General features: G+C 47.9%; 1 long non-coding RNA gene across 10 annotated transcripts in view; it reads left to right on the top strand.

The window, feature by feature from the left end:
- The window catches only part of LOC113837487, a 115,792-nt gene that overhangs the window by 74,342 nt on the left and 24,126 nt on the right, over positions 1-17,324 (top strand). For 9 of the 10 annotated variants that reach the window (XR_004771285.1, XR_003488083.2, XR_003488084.2 and 6 more), the window contains 5 exons: positions 8,770-8,918; positions 11,051-11,254; positions 11,697-11,806; positions 12,211-12,302; positions 14,913-15,083. This is a non-coding gene — a long non-coding RNA (uncharacterized LOC113837487). Of the gene's footprint in view, positions 1-2,636; positions 2,855-8,769; positions 8,919-11,050; positions 11,255-11,696; positions 11,807-12,210; positions 12,303-14,912; positions 15,084-17,324 lie in introns of all 10 variants that reach the window. The other variant, XR_004771280.1, reaches the window with a different exon arrangement.

The following is a 17,324-nucleotide window of genomic DNA, read 5'->3' as shown; positions in this document are numbered from 1 at the left end:
TTCTTCTTCTTCTTCTTCTTCTTCTTCTTCTTCTTCTTCTTCTTCTTCTTCTTCTTCCTCTTGCTTTCTTCCCCTTCTTTCTTTGTCCATCCCTCCCTTCTTCTCTTCACCCCTCCTCTATCATCTAGCGGGCGGGTTCTGTTCAGTTCCGGAACTGAGCAGAACTGAACAGAAGCAGAATGGAGAAGGGGGGCGGGGAGAGGGGAGCTCCCTGGGGGGTCCCATCAGCTTTGTGAGAGTATGATGAGGGCTACCACTTGCAGCTTGTGTGTAGACAGCAACGTGACCCCAGTGTCCCTCCCTTTAATTAAACCCAACAATGTCAATAATGCGATAAGCTGAAAAGCCAAATAAATAGCTTTGTATAATAGAGTGAAAGTTGAGTGTGGGCTAAGGACCCAGCTTTGGTCTTTGGAAGCTGAAACAATGGAAACACAACTTCCCCAGGGCTTGGAATGCCTAAGTCATGGTTCTTCCAGCTGCTGTGCAAGCCGAGCATGTTCTGAAGGCAAAGAGCCGAATGAATTTACTTAGCACCTGTCCCTGGAAGGCTCCTTGGATTTTCCCTCCATCTTCTAATTAGACCTTCCAGAACCAGGTCTGTCAGGGGATTGGATGAGCTGGGTAGTGTCTGGCCAGCTTCAATAAATCTTTTAGTATCTAATGCTCAGAAAAAGCAGGCTCCATTCTGTTGGATTGGCCAAGTAGAATTCAGGAAAAGATACAGAGCTGAGCTGTTTAACACACACACACACACACACACACACACACACACACACACACACGTCTCTCCCACCCACGAGTAATCTCAGCCAGCTTGTTCATACAGCAGCTTCTCTCTGACGGTTTTTTTTTTCCTTAAATTTCCTTAAGAAGATATCTTAGTTTAGGGTTTGAGCATATGGTGACCCAAAATAAATGAGGACACCCAGCTCTATCTATGTCCTTCCTTTTGAGGAAAGCCAGTGTCACAAGGAATCGATTTTGGGAACAGGAGGGCTGGGGACAATCTTGGCATCCTTCTCTCGGTGCAATCTTGGGCATACTATTCATCTTCTTCCAGCCTTGACTTCCCGTGTGTTAAACGGGGCTCGCCATCCCTGCCACATTTTAGTAACGTGTGTGTAGTGCTGGCAATGGACCTGACCTAATTGTCATTATCGTATTGCTCCTTAGACAGTCTCATCAGAGTCTGGCAGAGCACAGTGTCTGGTTTGCAGAGTCTGATTTGGTTTCATGTTCGCTTTAGCTGCTTGTTTCAGTCCCGAGCTAAGAACTGAGGTGCTCCTAACCCTCTAGAGACCCAGCCTTGGGGGTCTTGGAGTCTACTCAGAGTTCTGCATGTCCTTGGGCAAGTCACAAATCCCTGTCTACATGTCCCCATCTATCCTTGAAGTTATGAACCCTGACCCTTCCGGCTGCCCCCGGGTGGGTTGGGTATCTATCCTCTGCTAGGTGAGGTACAGCAAGGAACGGTGAAAGGCCGAGCCTCTGTGATCAGAGTTCTGGCTCATCTCTGACCCAAAGCCAAGTATAGAGTGGACCGTCAGCCAGTGCCTTTTGTAACTTTGCCCTTTTAAGTGAATCCAGGAAGCATGTTCCTGGTAGAATTCTGTACTGATTCTGGAGGCCGTTCTTATCCGTATGTGCAGGGACTGGACTCTTATGGGAACGGTAGGCCAGTGTGTCAGCAGTAGGCTTGACTAGTAGGACCAAGAACCCACCAAGCAAGTACATACATGTACACACATGACTACAGGGATATGCATACATGTGCATACATGTGCATATGTACACACACACATGCCCTGGGTGTGCACCCCGCCTGCCTTTAGAGAACCCTGGTGGCAGGGGCTTCAAGGATAGACTTACTGCATGTGCAGACATCCACAGCAGATGCTCTTGCTGGAAGGGCGCCCCCAAATAGCATTAGGGCGCTTCCTGGGGGAGTGAGAGGAGCTGGAGAAGAGACGGGATGAGCAGACATGGGAGGTTTTGGACAACTGGATCTATAAAAGCCATTGGCTGGAATCTGCCTTGCTGTGTGATCCGGGCCATCCACAGCCACAGGTCCTTCCGCTCTGTGGGCCAACCGCCTGCAGGGAACAATTGCAGCTGTATTCAAACTGTGTGCATTTAAGGTATTCCCCAAGGCTATGTGCGAACACTACACCACCTTGTCTGAGGGGCTTGAGCATTGGAGAATGATGATTTCCAGAAGGTCCCAGAACCAATCCCCAGCACATCCTGAGGGATGACTGTGTATGCAGAGACTGTCTGAGTCTGGATCCCTCTTGCTCTGATTTTTTCATACCTCTACGTTCATGGAAAGTTGAACAAGGACTTTGTAGTCACAACAATAGCTAAAGGGGAATGTGTCCCTCGATCAAGGGAAGCCCCTTGACCACTGTCCTCTGGGATCAAAGACCTGATATTACTGTCACTAGCCTCAACTCTTCCTCCATGCCCCTCCCACAGCCAGAAGCATCTTCACATTTTAGCCCTGTGGAAGGCACGGGGAGAAAAGACTCGGAGAGATGACTCTGGCTCTGTTAGCAGATGTTGCTGTAACCCGGATGCTGGACCCATTCTCCCTGTAAACTGAAGTTTGACGTCACACATCTCTTACGCCACAGGTCAGCTCTCCTGGCTTCCATTAAGGCAGCAAAGAAGAATGACTGTAAGCAAGGATATGTTTTAAACTATTCTGGTGTAGCTCTGTGACCAGAAGTGAAACACGCTGCTTGGGCTCTCTGTCGCCCACCAGGTGCCTGCAGTGCTAAGACAGACACCGAGGGAGGACACGGCTGTCCTGCCACTTGACGCTTTACTTTCATGAGACTGAAGGCAAAAGGTGTGTATAGGAGGTCTGACATAGAAAATAAACTTTCTGATCCTAGAAATGGGCTCCTTGGAGGAAGTGGGAGTTGACCAGGAATCTGACTCCCAAGAGTTGTGCATATATCCAACCATCCATGCAACTGTCCGTTCATCCATCCATCCACCACCCACACACACACCCATCCATCCATCCATCCATCCACCACCCACACACCCATCCATCCATCCATCCATCCATCCATCCATCCACCCACCCATCATCCATCCATCCATCCATCCATCCATCCATCCACCACCCACACACCCATCCATCCATCCATCCATCCATCCATCCATCCATCCATCCACCACCCACACACCCATCCATCCATCCATCCATCCATCCATCCATCCATCCATCCAAGAAGACACTAGGGAGACAGAGATAGTCTCTGTCCTCATAGCATCTGGTAGGGATGACAGAAAGATAATTCAAGAGCCCAAAGTGTTCTGAGAGGAAGCCTCCCCAACTCTCCCCCCACCATCACCACCCTCCCACACCCCCATGAGTTCTGGCTCCCTGTAGGAGAACTCATACATACATCCTAGATAAGCTCTCAGAGCAGCCTGTTTCAATCAAGTCTTTCTACACACACACACTCACACTCACTCTCACACACACACACACTCATGCACACACTCACACACATTCACATGCACACACTCACACCACATACACTCACACACACAGAGAGACACACACATGTACACACACACAGGCACACACACAGGCACACGCACACTTACACACACACACACACACACACACACACACACACACACACACTTTGGAACCCTTTGAAGGCAGGGATGCCTCTGTCCTTCCCCCCTCCATCAAGAACTCTGGAGTTGTTAGCGTATTTTGGTGCAGGAGGCTGCTTGCTTAGCTCTCTTTAGACTGGTTATGTTTTTACTAGGTCTCTAAAATTCGCCAAAAACACCTTTCACCGATTAGTTTTTTTTTTGTCAATTTCATGCATACATCTATGTGGTATATTTAGATTTCTTGCCGCCCGCACCCCACATCCCTTCGGTCTCTACTAACCTTTCATCTTCCCTGCCAATCCCTTTGCAAGGTTCATAAGTTCTGGTTTTGTGTGGTGAGTCATTTAGTTTAATCAAGGCCATCTGTGTGAGCACTGGATTAGGACTGTGTGAGCATTGGAGCCTAGTGGCTTCACTAGTGCACACACAATCCCCCCCACACGTCTCTGATTCTGTCAGTAGCAAATAGTCCAGTAGGAGAGGTGGAACCCCCGAGCCCTTTCCCACCCATGCCTGATTGTTGTTGGAACCATTTTTTTTTTTTTTGTAGAACCCAAAATACGTTTAATCTGTGCAATCTTTGTTTTTAAATTAAAAGTCCTACATTTACTCGCTTACCTTTTGGTGTATGTATACATGTGTGTGGTGTGTAACATATAAGCATATGTGTGTACAGGTGTGCGTATCTCTGAGTGTTCACTTGGATGCCAGAGGAGGGTGTCCAGTGTCTTCATCATTCTTTCTTGAGTTATTTTTTTACCTGGAGTCTCTCACTGAGCCGCAAGCTTCTTGTTTCAACTAGGCTGGCTGGCCAGGGAGCTCCTGCGACCCATATCCCCGCCTCCCAACACTAGGGTTGTAGGCACTTGTGATCATGCGTGGATTTTGCATAGATACTGGGGATTCGAACCCATGTCCTTTTGCTTTCACAGCAAGCATTGATCCATCTTCCTGTTTCTCACCTGATTTGGGGGGACAAGGTCTCTGGCTGACCCTGGAGCTTTTCAGTTTCACTAGGCTGGCCCAGACAAAGAGCTCCAGGGATTCCCCTGGCATGAGTATGTCCTACTGTCTTCCACATCTCGTCCTATTGTCTGCTTGAGCATTACTGTCTCTGAAAGGATATAGGGATTGTGCAGTGTGTGTGTGTGTGTGTGTGTGTGTGTGTGAGAGAGAGAGAGAGAGAGAGAGAGAGAGAGAGAGAGAGAGAGAGAGAGAGAGAGAGACTGCTTTAGTAGACTAATAACCAGACAGTTTTAAGACTATCGAAGTCATTTTGTCTCCAAGTCAAGGGATACCCACATAGAAGAAATGAACTCCCCTTGTATTGACTTTCAGAGTCTCAAAATTCCTCTTTTTCTGCAAGGCAGAGCCTGATGGGGTCACCCAGTGGTTTGCTCAAGCCAGCACAGCTTCTTTGTCATTATCCAATGGCTCCCAGATACAGGCTCTGGGGTGTGGTGAATACTCACCGTTCCTTGTAAATGATTTTTACGGACAACGGGAACTATTATGAAATATATGCAACTGTGTACTAGAACACCGGCTTTACCCACTGCTCTGAGGCTGAGTCCCCAGAACCTACCAGGGATTCAGGCTGTCCTGGGATGGGAAAAGGCTCCCCTTGTGACCTCTTCACTTTCTCCTACACCTGAATAATCAGAAGGTACAGAGAGTGGGCAAGGCCAAACATAGTTGATTTGGTAACCTTCATTCCAAGGAAAGCTTGCCAAAGGCCCCGGGGCTTTGGATAAGGAAGCAGGAAGCACCTTCATGTGTTTTCACTCTAGCAGACAGGCTAGTACAGGCAGGGACTTTCAGACATGGGCTGGAGGTCGGAGAGTCTGCTATTTAAACTTCCCATCACACTCAGGGCATTGTCATTTGCCCAGAGACATTGCACAACTCTGGTGCTAATAATTGCAACCAGGAATCTGCTATTCAACCTGGGACGTTTGTACATCATTCCTATGGTCATGCCCAGAATTTTCTTTAACCCAACCCAAGTGACAGGAAGGGAATCCTCTCTGTTTGTGGCTGCTGATGTAGAACATTATGGAATGGGTGTGTGACCTTCCCAGTTGTCAGAGGATTCTGTAGTAATGGCAGTCACGGACTACTATTTCAGAAATCTGGGTTCCCGCTCTGTCAGATCTAACTGAGAGCTTCTGTCCCATGCAATGTCACAGAACATAGACTCCACACATAAGTTATTCACTGACCGTAGAGTAGGTTTGGAGAAAGAAAGATCCTGTTTTTGTCAGGCCATACAGCCAATCATCTCCCTTTAATTCCCTTGGGAATCATCTCTTCCCCAAATTAGATCAGACAATGATTTACACAACGATGGAGAAAAAGTTCCAGGGATAAAGAAAAAAAAGATTGTTCCAAGAGGCATTATTAGAATGTGGGTTACGTCTAGAAAGAACCTTCAGGCAGGTAGTTCTCTGGTCAGAAGACCTGCTTTGGGTCTCAGAGGGAAATCCTCGGGCAGGTAAACCAAGCAAAACCAAAACTTGGCTTCACAGATGCACCTGGGGTTATCTGAGGGCCTTTGAGAACCCTCTCTCTCCTTCCAGCTCACCACGCAAGGTGCCCAGATGGTCTAATTTACACAGAACAGACCTCTCCTGCTTGACATTTCCCCATGAAGTGTCATCATGCTTTCTTTCCCTAGGCACCACTCCCTACCCCCCCCCCCGTTATCTCTCCATCTCCTTTTCTCCTTTTGCTCAGTCAAGCTAATTTTCACTTGCAAAAGCACCGTGCACTTCTGCCTTCCGTTTGCCATTTCTCATGAGGGAGTTTTACAGACTTATGTGACTTGACCACCAGACTCAACCCCCACCCCACCCCACCCCCACCCCACCCCACCCCACCCCCGGCCGTTTCCCCAGGTGACGTCAATTTCCCCTCAGTGCTGTGGCTTTATGGAAAAGGCCACTGCTCTAGCTATACTTTCTGCAGCGAAAGTTGTTTCTGGCCAACACAGAGCAGCTCAAGGGGGAGAGAAAAGGTTTTTGGAGCAGGGAGAGAGCAGTCTCACATAACACGGGCGTCATCTTTGCTTGAGCAAGTTTGCTTATTATGAGAGTTAATATTCCCTAGTGGCCATCTAAAAAATCCACATAAGGAGTTCTACCCATAAAATCTCACCCACATGGCTGCCCAAACGTAAGCTGAACAAGAATGATGCCAATGGACCTCTCAGATTGGATGGAGAAAAACCCAGGGGGGTCACAGCTCTACCCAAAGGACCACGGGCAACTAAGGAATCTGGGAGTGAGAGAGTGGTCCTCACCGGGGAAGAGCACACCCACTGGCTGTCCAGTGCCAAATGGATAGCCCTGAAAACACTCGTACAAGTGACATTATCCCGACTGAACAAATGATGTATAGGAATGTATGCCTGTAGTATTCATTACATGTATGTATATACATGTAATAACCATTCGTTCAAAAAGAAGCCATGGACATGAAGGAGAGTATGGAGGGGTGTATGAGAAGGTTTGGAGGGAGGAAAGAGAAGGGAGAAATGTTGTTATTATATTATAAGCTCAAAAAAAAAACCCTTCAAAATCTATGTACATGTCTGGAACCATGCACTTTAGCTATTATTATGGAGGAAGAAATAGTCTTTGTGCCGGTCTAGGTTCAACCAAGCCTTGTCAGTTGCTTGCCATGTACCTGAGCCCTTGACAGTTTGAAAGACTTAAAAATTAGCAAATAAATATAGCCCAGAAACTGACCAAGGCTACTACTATGACTTAGTGCCTGGAATTTACCAGCCACCAGCAATTACTCCCTTACAAGGCCATAAGATAACTGGGTACCAAGAATTCCCAGATGGCCAACCTCCCCGAGGGGCTCATGAAGGAAACAGATTGCCCCACTGGCCAATGTGTCAATCATTAACAATTAAGGGTCCCTGTGAAACAAAGAGATAGCTACCATCAGTTGGCACATCCTGAGGTCTGCAGGTTTTACAAATGGTGGGTCAGGAGGCCATCTGATTCCCAGGCCTCCCCTCAAGACAAAGGGCTTCCTAGGAACCCATGACTCTGGTCACATATTCAACGGACAGAGAGTCAAGGCCCCTCTCTAAGCTTATGGTTTTTGCCTTTAAAAACGCCTGTGCCTGGGGGACGGGGCTACTCTCTAGCCTGCATGCTGAGAGAGTCCATTTGTACAAATGTCTACCTTTCATTAAAGCCTCTTGCTGTTTGCATCAAGTTTCTGCCTCCTCCCTGGTGGTTGGGGTGGCTGCAGTCCTGGGAAAAGATTCTGGAGGCCTGAGCTTCTGGGAGTCTTACAAGTTAAGTTCTCACAATTGCTCACACTAAACTAGGGTATTTAAAACAGGAAAGTGCCAAACAGTGTCCAGGACACACTTAGGTCCAGGATTTTCTGAAGCTTAAATTTTAGTCTGTGGTCTGAATTTTTGTTTTCTATGCCTACATTAAACCTGCTCTGTAGACGGCTGCTGGGTCTTCTCTGGGGCTCGATGCCAGTGCAGGGCAAGTTCTGGCTTGTGTCCTTCCCTTATTTCTGCCACTCCAAAGACATGGAGAGAGTGGGAAGGGTGAGAAGAAGAGAAAGGCTCCATTACTAGAAATGAGTGAACGTATCTGACCTTCTGCCCCTGCCATTTCATCGGGCATTTTCAGCCACCGTCATGTCATCCTTGGTAGCATTGCGTCCAGGAGAGGACACAGTGAGGATCCTTGGGTTGAATCATGACCAGAATTTTGACCTTTTTGAGAGGAGAAATCTGAGTTCAGAAGTTTGACCTTTTTGAGAGGCCAAAAGGAGAAATCTGAGTTTGGGGCACTCACAGCCCCAAGCTGCATGACCTCCATCCATGTTCATTCTCTGACAAATTTTTGTTTCATTATTTAAAAATCTAGAATGGGATACTCACCTCGGCTCTTTGTGAGGCCGTGTCAGATAGTTTGGTGCAGAATATGATCCCAGGCATACATGAATTCAGATCTTAGCTGTGTGACATGTGGCCAAGATGCAGGATCTTCCTCGGACTTGGTTCCTTCATCTATAAAATGGAGATGATGGCAGGCAGTATGGTTTTGAGGCAAGGCTCGCTAATGAGTTCTTTGATTTAAACAGGCTCTTATTGACAACCTGGCCAAGCCCTCCTGTAAATAGCTCTGTTGGGGAGCCGGAAAGGAATGCTTGGCTTGTTCTAGGAGCTTCCAAAGGATCAGGAAACCAGATCTACAGCATGAAGGACCAGCAATTCGGTGACCAGTGCCCAGGTAAAATAACAAGACAGTAAAGTCAAGGGTGTGATTGTCCACAACAAATTCAGGACATTGCCCAGGGGGCAAAAACAGCAGCAATTCTGTCTTACACATACATAGTTCACAGATAGTGCGGGTAGATTAGAACAAGCAGAGTGAGGAGTGGCTGGTTACAGAAAGCTTCTGGGGTGGGGTGGGCAATGAATGGCACCTGTGGTGGAGAAAATCCAAAAGGCAGAGGCAGGGGATCCGGAGACGCCCTAACTGTAGAAGGAGAGCTGAATTGAGAGCAGGAGACAGTCTGGAGGCTCGCACTGTTGCTTCTGAGGGGGTGATTTTTCTCTTAGCTGAGGCTGACTCCTCCACGTTGGGAACTCAGAGCAGACAGTTTTATCTAATGTTCTCACCGGAGGCAGCAGGACTGTCATACCTGCCTCTCTATAACCATCACCCTTCGGCTTTGTTACACTATGGGGCTTTGAAACGATTAAGGTATAACGTCGTACTGTTTATTCTCTGTGTCCCTTAACAGAAGAAAAACTGTACAGATGGGAGCAGTGTGCTCACAGTGGGCTCCTCAGGACTATTTGCTGGGTGAATATGTAGCAGGCAGACAGAAGCCTCAAAAAGCTAATCTAAGGGATTAGGATTTTATAGAAGATACAAAAGCACGAATAAAACCTAACTGGGGAGATGTCTGATGCAGTAGCCCTTCTGGACAACAGGTCTCTTATTTGATTTAAAGGACTCTAGGAAGGGATGAAGGTATGATGGGGGGGGGGTCTTCTTGGGAAACTGGAGCCTGGGTTTCAGAACCTTCTCAACCCGAGGCTGTCAGGGCAGGAGGTTTTCCTCTGGTTACATGGGAAACTCATCCCATCTGAATCTTTAAGAGTGCAGTTGAGACCTCAGCAGTCTTGAGCATCCCAGGGAAGTCACTGTGTAGTCCAGGGCAGGAACCTCTGTACTGGGTACCACACACATTTGCTGGCTACTGTAGGCACGATTCATTGCTTCATTAAGACAGGAAGTAGAAGCCATTGTTTTTTGGGGTGTTTTTCACAGGCTGGGGTGTTTGAGCACTGGGTCCTAATTGGTAGAACTCCTTTTGGGAAGGTTGTAGAGTCTCTCATACAGTAGGATGGCTGGCAGAAATGGGTAACAGGGGTCGGACACTGAGAGGTGTAACCTAGCTTACTTCTGGCCTGACCCCTATACATCACCTGGTCCACCAAGAGGTGACCTGGGAGGAATGACAAACTCAGCGAGTTGGTTTTGAGTATATAAGTTTTACTTCACACTTCAAAGCAACACACAAGCATAAGCAAACAATCCTAAGAACCACAGACAATAGTCTCACAGCAGGGGCACCTCTCCTGCAGCGCCCAAGTTCAGGCTTGGGACTTCTGCTCCTCTGGAGTCTCCTGAGGGCCCAGTGTTTGGACTGGTTGTCTTAGGTTAGCGGGGGAGAGCTCCAGGACACAGAGTCGTGGTACACTCTAAAATTCCTAGTTCTGAGCTGGTCCTTAAATAATTCGCTAAATCGTGCTAATCACACTTTGCCACATTTCACACATTTTTCACTCTTATCTACAAGGTTGGGCTGCGTAGTGGGCTTCGTAGTGGGCCTACGCTCCCTTTCCTTTAATCTTTCTTCAGCCAGGCCTTTGCCTGCCTGGTTACAAGGCTCCTTACAGTGAACAAGACACATTGCAGACACCTATTGCCACTGGCGGATTTTCTCCAGTTCTCTACCTTAGTGAACTTGACCCTCTAAACTATGAGACAAAACAAGTCCCTGTTCCCATATGTTGCTTCTCTCAGAAGTTCTTTTGTAAGGAGGGGACTAACTCTCCTTCTTGTCTTTGGCAGGAAGACCTTATCCAATGGTAAAGACAGATGGTTTTGTTCTTGGGCGCACTTCTGGATTTGACAGCCTGTTTTAGGACAGCCATACATTTCTTTCTCTTCACATGGACCTATGACAGGCCACATGGCCTCTTGATGAAACATTAGCTTGGGGGCTAGTTATCGGCAGCTCTGAGCTAGCTTCTATTCTGCTGGCCCTATGGGTTAACTCAGGCCCAGTCTCTTTTGCTACTCATTGTGGCTTCCACGTTCTCAACTTGTATTGATTGTCCTTTCAGCAATATTGTGGATCCGTGTGCCCCATGTGGTGGCATGAGTTATATGTCACACGAAAGGTGCTAATCAGAGGTCACTAACATATATCACATACTCGATAACCTATTGACCTGGATGAAGGCAGATGTGGGGGAATCCCTCCTGGAAGACTCGCTAACCCACTGACTTGGATGAAGGCAGAAGTGGGGACTCCCTCCTGGAAAGAGGTCATTAAAACTCCTTTACTCTTCTTGGAATCTGCATTTCAACATGCTTTCTGAATATCATCCCAAGCTTGCCAGCCTTTTTGTTAATCTTCTTGAGGGCAAGTGCAATGTAACCTCTGTTGAATCCAAACAGCTAGGTGGTTACCTTCAAGCTGATGGCTAAAACGTCTCATTGGCCCGGTGTGGGGGACCCCTGGGAGTTTGCTTCTCTTCTCTTATCTAGGGTTGATCCGCAGTACCCTTGGGGAGCTACTGGCTCACAGCTAGATGCTATTTCCTTATTTTCCCTCCTGTCAACAAGGCCTGTTTACAAATATGCAGATTATCTGCATATTGCCAGGGACTTAAGAGCTTGGACTTTGATCTGAGTTTCTTCCTAGGGCACTGCTGATGCTATATAAGTCAACTCCCCTCTAAATAAAATTGACATTCTTCTTTCAAGAGTGACCAGCAGTAGCGCTGGATGCTACATAGAGGAGGTCCTCACCGAGATCGAGAAAGAAGGGAATATACACTGAGGGGTCACTAGTGGAATTGCTGGCCAGCGTCAAGGTAGGATATTGAGATGGCTGCCTCAACTCCCGGATGCTACAGTCGTGAATTAGAATAACAGTACAGAGAGTGAGGACTGTGCTCAGGCTCTCTCTGCCAAACAAAAGAAGCAAGCTGTCAGTGAGCTAGGCGGTGGGTGCCCCGGAGCCCCCAAACACACTTTTCTCATTAGCTACATCTCTTCTTACCCTTTCCCTAATGTCTGTTTGGGAATGTGATTTTTATGACTCATGTTCCCGTGTCTTGTTTTGAAAAACACGAGTAATGACTGCAAGCATAACATCAAGTCTTTGCCTTTGGGGGTGCATTGGGGTGGCTAATCAATTAACTATTCCTTTAGCTAACAAAAATGTCAGGTGACTCATGTATCCACCGGTGTGCCCTGAGTAACTGCTATGTCTCAGCCACTATTCTAGGCACCAGGGAGACGGCGAAGGAGGCAGAGGAAAGATGAGTGAATGAAGTCAACCGAACCGTGGGAATGCTGTGGTTGAAGGTAAGTGCTATGAAGTTAGCCTGTGATGGAGAAGGGCCTGGAGGGGCAGGCTGTTTTACATTTGTATACTTTCCTGTTGCTGCAACCAGGTCCAAACTGTGGACCAAAACAACTTTAGAAAAAGGAGTTTATTTTGGCGTATGGTTCCAGAGGGATAGAGTCTATAATGGCAGGCAGCAGCAGGAGAGGGAGAGAGAGAGAGAGAGAGAGAGAGAGAGAGAGAGAGAGAGAGAGAAGAGAGGTGATTCCTCCAGCAAGGGTGCACCTTCTAAAGGTTCCATGATCTCCCAAACAACATTGCTATCTAGGGATCAAGCGTTCAAACACATGAGCCTATGGGGGACATTCTCATTCAAGCCACCCCAATTATCTTGTAGTTAAGGATGGTAAGGAGATGAGAGATGTATGGAGAGAGCTGGTGTGTGCACGGGGGCAGAAGGCTGAGTAACATGGAGTCCTCACAGAGCCTCAGTGTACTTGGGCAAATGGATCCAGACAGCAATGGAGAATAATGCAGGAAGGACTGTGGTGGAGCTGGCTAAAAGGAAGCCCACAGAGGGACTGAGTAAACTCGTGGGAATGGGGAGGGAAGGCTTGTCTTCCGGGATCCTGGTGCTTGAGCCATGACAGGAAGGAAATGTGGAAGGCAAAGGATAAAGTTGGCTGAGGAAAGGAAAATGCACAGTCCTGTCGGGGTTTGTTTGGCCAACCTCAGTTCAGTGAGCACCTACGCTATGTATGCCGGCATTGTTCTAGGTGTGGGAGTTAAAGCCAGTTTTCTGGCGTTTGTGTCCTAATAGTGCGTGGGGTAGACAAGAAGTCAAATGGGTGATAATTTTGAATGGTGACAGCTTCCAAGATAATACAGGGTAATGATGAAGGGAGAGTGGGGATGTGCTCTGAGAGTGTGATGGGATGGCACTGGGCTTGGAAGAGGTGACATGGATGCCGAGATGGCACTGTGGGAATTCCTAGGAGAAGGGAAATGCTAGGTAGAAGGACTTTCAAGCTCTGAGTACCGAGGCAGGAACAAATGTACTGAAGGAACCAGCTTCCCTTTCGGCAGCCATAACAGCCAAACATGTGCTTCTATGACCTTGACCTAGTCACTAGAAAGTCAGATGCCTGCCTTGTGACAAGGAACCAATCAGAAGTTAGCTGGTGGCGCTATGCTTTACCACCCTGGGTGTGCTTTACGGACAAGCGCACAGCAATGACGCACAGAGCATAGCAACTGCCCTGGGAGGGCCTATGAGCCATAACAACCAGTTGACCAATCAACACAGGGCAGGCCCTCCAAGCCTGGAGGCACACCAATCGTGAGCCTGTGCGTACCCCTAAACACTCCCCTTACGCTGCCCTATAAAGATCTGTACGCAGCGGCTTCAAACCGTCTTTGCTAGCCGTCTGCCATGGCGGGTGGGTGAAAGACCCGAGCTAACATGGGGTTAGCTCGTTAAATTACAATAAAGCCTCGTGCAGTTTGCAGCAAGCTCTCGAATCCGCCTGGTGATTGGGGTGACCGAGAACGTGGCCTGGGACCCCGGATACTTTCGGGGGTCTAACAGTACTAAACTTCAACAAGAAGAAAATGCCCAGGGTGGCTTGTGTCTGACAGGGGAGTGAGATCGGCATTTTAGAACAATCTGGAGATGATAGACGCACCCTGGGAATGGTCATGACGCCATTGTGGAGTCCAGGCAAGAAAGGATCCAGCAGGAAAGTGGCGGTGACTATGGAGATCTGAAGCATGGGAGCTCTAAGATATTTGGCACTTTTGAAGAATCAAAGCTGATTCCTGAGCAATCATTTGAGAAGATAATTCTCTGTAGCTAGAAGTGGTGAAAGGAACTCTTTTTGAAGGCCGAGTTTTGCACTGGACCTGCACATACATATGGGATGCTGACTGGACACTCCGGAAGAAAGGGAACAAATGTTTGTCACGAAAGCTGGAGATCTGAGAGTGGCAATCCCTGCCGAGGGGCTTGGGGCTCGTGCCTGGGGACAGCATGGAAGAGATACAGTTTGGCACCTGGCTGTGAGGTGGGGAACAGTCTGGAGGCAGGAGGTTAACTAGGATGGAAGACCAAGCCGGTCTGTGTGTGGAGGGAGGAGAGAAAGGGCTGCGTTCATCTGGTATCTGTTCCTTCCGTGCGTCTCCTGCAGTGGGCTGATGCATGACTCCCGTTTCAGGACTGGCTGCCCAAGACAGAGGATGGGATGACCTGGGTAGACAACAGTAAGGCTCACAGAACAGACCCTGCATGACATGACTGCAGCCATCTTGAATCATGGCTGCCCTGATCACCTGAGTGGTGCTAGTTGGTTTTTACTCTATAGTTTCCCAGAAAACTGAAACTACTCATAAATAAAACCATTAGAGTATTATGTGGGGCTTTACAACCCAACCCTGGCGCCAGGGATCCATCACTCTCTGGTGTTAAGATAAGCCACCAGGTGTATTCCAGCTAGGATGAAGCCATTTTTGTCCTAGACTTAAATATGCTGTTCTTTCTGGCCCAAATTGTGAGGCTCCAACTGGTTTGATGTCATCTAGGACCAGAGTTTTATCAGCAAGCCTTCCAATAATGACACTCTGTCAAATCTTAGGTCTTCCTGCCTCTCTTCCTTCTGTCTTGTGGAGCCTTTCGGCTGGTCTTCATTCAAGAGGACTGAGTTGGTGAAGAATGAAGATATATGCAAACTCCTGGACTCTGTTTACCTCTGCAAAGTAATTCCATTGCTTTCTGCCATTTAGTCCAAGCAAAGATTCTGGGCCAGGTAGGTGTGGTTGCTCTTGCTGTTGTTTTGGTAAACTCAAAGAAACTCTAAGTGGGCTAGAGTGAGAGCCCAGCTGGGAAAGTGCTTGCCTTGTAGCTTGAGGACATGAGTTCAATCCCTAGAGGTTAAGGTGGATCCCTGGGACCAGCCTAGTCTAGTTCAACTCCAGGCCATAAAGAAACAATGTATCAAGAATCAAGGTGGATGGTGCTTGAAGAACAACAGCTGAGGTGGTCTTCTGACCTCCACACACGTGAACCTGCACATACGTGGATGTACGTGCGCACACGCATGCAACAAAATGACATTAAATATCTATCTTTTAAAGATATCTGATGTTACCATTCTGAGCGAGGTAACCCAATCACAAAAAGACAAACATGGTATGGACTCACTCATATGTGGATTTTAGACATAGAGCAAAGGATTACCAGCCTACAATCAGCACCGCCAGAGAAGCTAGGAAACGAGGAGGACCCTAAGAGAGACACATGGTCCCCTGGAGAAGGGGGAAGGGTCATGATCCCCTGAGCAAATTGACAGCATGGGAAGAGGGGGGAGGGAGCTACGAGAATGAGAAGGGAAGAAGAGGAAGGATGCAGAGGTCATGAGGGAGCAGAAAGGTTGAGTCAGGTGTAGATTAGAAGAAAGGGTGTGGGATAGGTAGGGTTTTAGTTGGGGGTGGTAGGGGAGGACGGGAGGGAGAAGGGAACTGGGATTGTCATGTAATTCCATCTTGTTTGTAACATACATATATGAGTTGCCTTGTTTTGCCCGCAGGTTGTTTGTTCTCCTCTATGAAGGTTCTTTTGTTTTGGACACTTAAGTAGGGGAACTTCTGGAATGTTCCTCCCCAGGTTACAGATAAGAAAGTTGGCTCTCCGAAGGGCAAGGTGTGCAAAGAGTCAGTTCCCTCTCTGTGCCTTCTCACTCCTCCTCTGTTCTCATTCCAGTCAGGGCTAGGATGGGAGAGGGAAGCTGGTGACGGAGTCATGAGACCTTTGGCCGGAAAAGAAGCTGGGGTGGCGATCAGAGGAATTCATGTTTCAGAAGGAAGAGAAGATGTGCGCACAGTAGGAGCCCTCCCATCTAGCACAGGTGATGTGCACACAGTAGGAGCCCTCCCATCTAGCACAGGTGATGTGCACACAGTAGGAGCCCTCCCATCTAGCACAGGTGATGTGCACACAGTAGGAGCCCTCCCATCTAGCACAGGTGATGTGCACACAGTAGGAGCCCTCCCATCTAGCACAGGTGATGTGCACACAGTAGGAGCCCTCCCATCTAGCACAGGTGATGTGCACACAGTAGGAGCCCTCCCATCTAGCACAGGTGATGTGCACACAGTAGGAGCCCTCCCATCTAGCACAGGTGATGTGCACACAGTAGGAGCCCTCCCATCTAGCACAGGTGATGTGCACACAGTAGGAGCCCTCCCATCTTGCACAGGTGATCGGTGGTGGGTCTCTGTATTCTAGCCCATAGCAGTGACTCGGGATGAAACATCTACAACGGTTACATGTTGGATGTGAAAATGTGTATTGATTTACTAAGAATTTTCATTGAAGAACGAGATGCAAGTGGGTATGCGGTGTTTTTCTTTCTTTGCGTTAGTTACTTTTCTTGTGACAGAAAAAGCGACTGAAGGGAGGGAGGGACTTAGGCTGGAAGTTTGAGGACATATCCCATCGCAAGGCCTGGAGGAGGGAGTGAGAAGCAGCTGCTCACATTGTGTCCATGGGAAGCATGAATCCTGGCACTAAGCTGGCTTCCTTCTTTGTATCCAGTCTGGGTCCCCGGCCTGTGGAATCCTGCAGCCCATATCCAGGGTGAATCTTCCCTCTCTAGTTAACACATCTCTGGAAATGTGCACACAGACATGTCTAGAGGTGTGTTTCCTAGGTGATTTTCAATCAAGTCACGTTGACAATGAGGTTAACATCTCAATCACCTCCTCCTTCTCTTCAGCATATTCAATTCGGCTTTCTCGGGAACAAAACAGGTCTTTCTTTTCATAGCTGATCAGCTTATTTAATAATTAATGACATTGTTTTACAACAATGGCCAAACACAACAGGTATAAATAGTTAGGACAAAAATACAATCTGCTATCGCAAAATCTAAAATCTCCCAGACATAGGGGACCTCCTACTCACACTCCACAAGCTGCCAGCCCGTACAGCAACCATGGGCCCACCAACAGGTTTTTTAGAGAGAAAGGGCCAATATCTGTTCTGACAA

Source organism: Cricetulus griseus, chromosome 10 (assembly GCF_003668045.3).
Source record: "Cricetulus griseus strain 17A/GY chromosome 10, alternate assembly CriGri-PICRH-1.0, whole genome shotgun sequence".
Lineage (NCBI taxonomy): Eukaryota > Metazoa > Chordata > Mammalia > Rodentia > Cricetidae > Cricetulus > Cricetulus griseus.
Note: the sequence above shows the minus strand (reverse complement) of the source record. Positions and strands in the feature narration are given on the sequence as shown.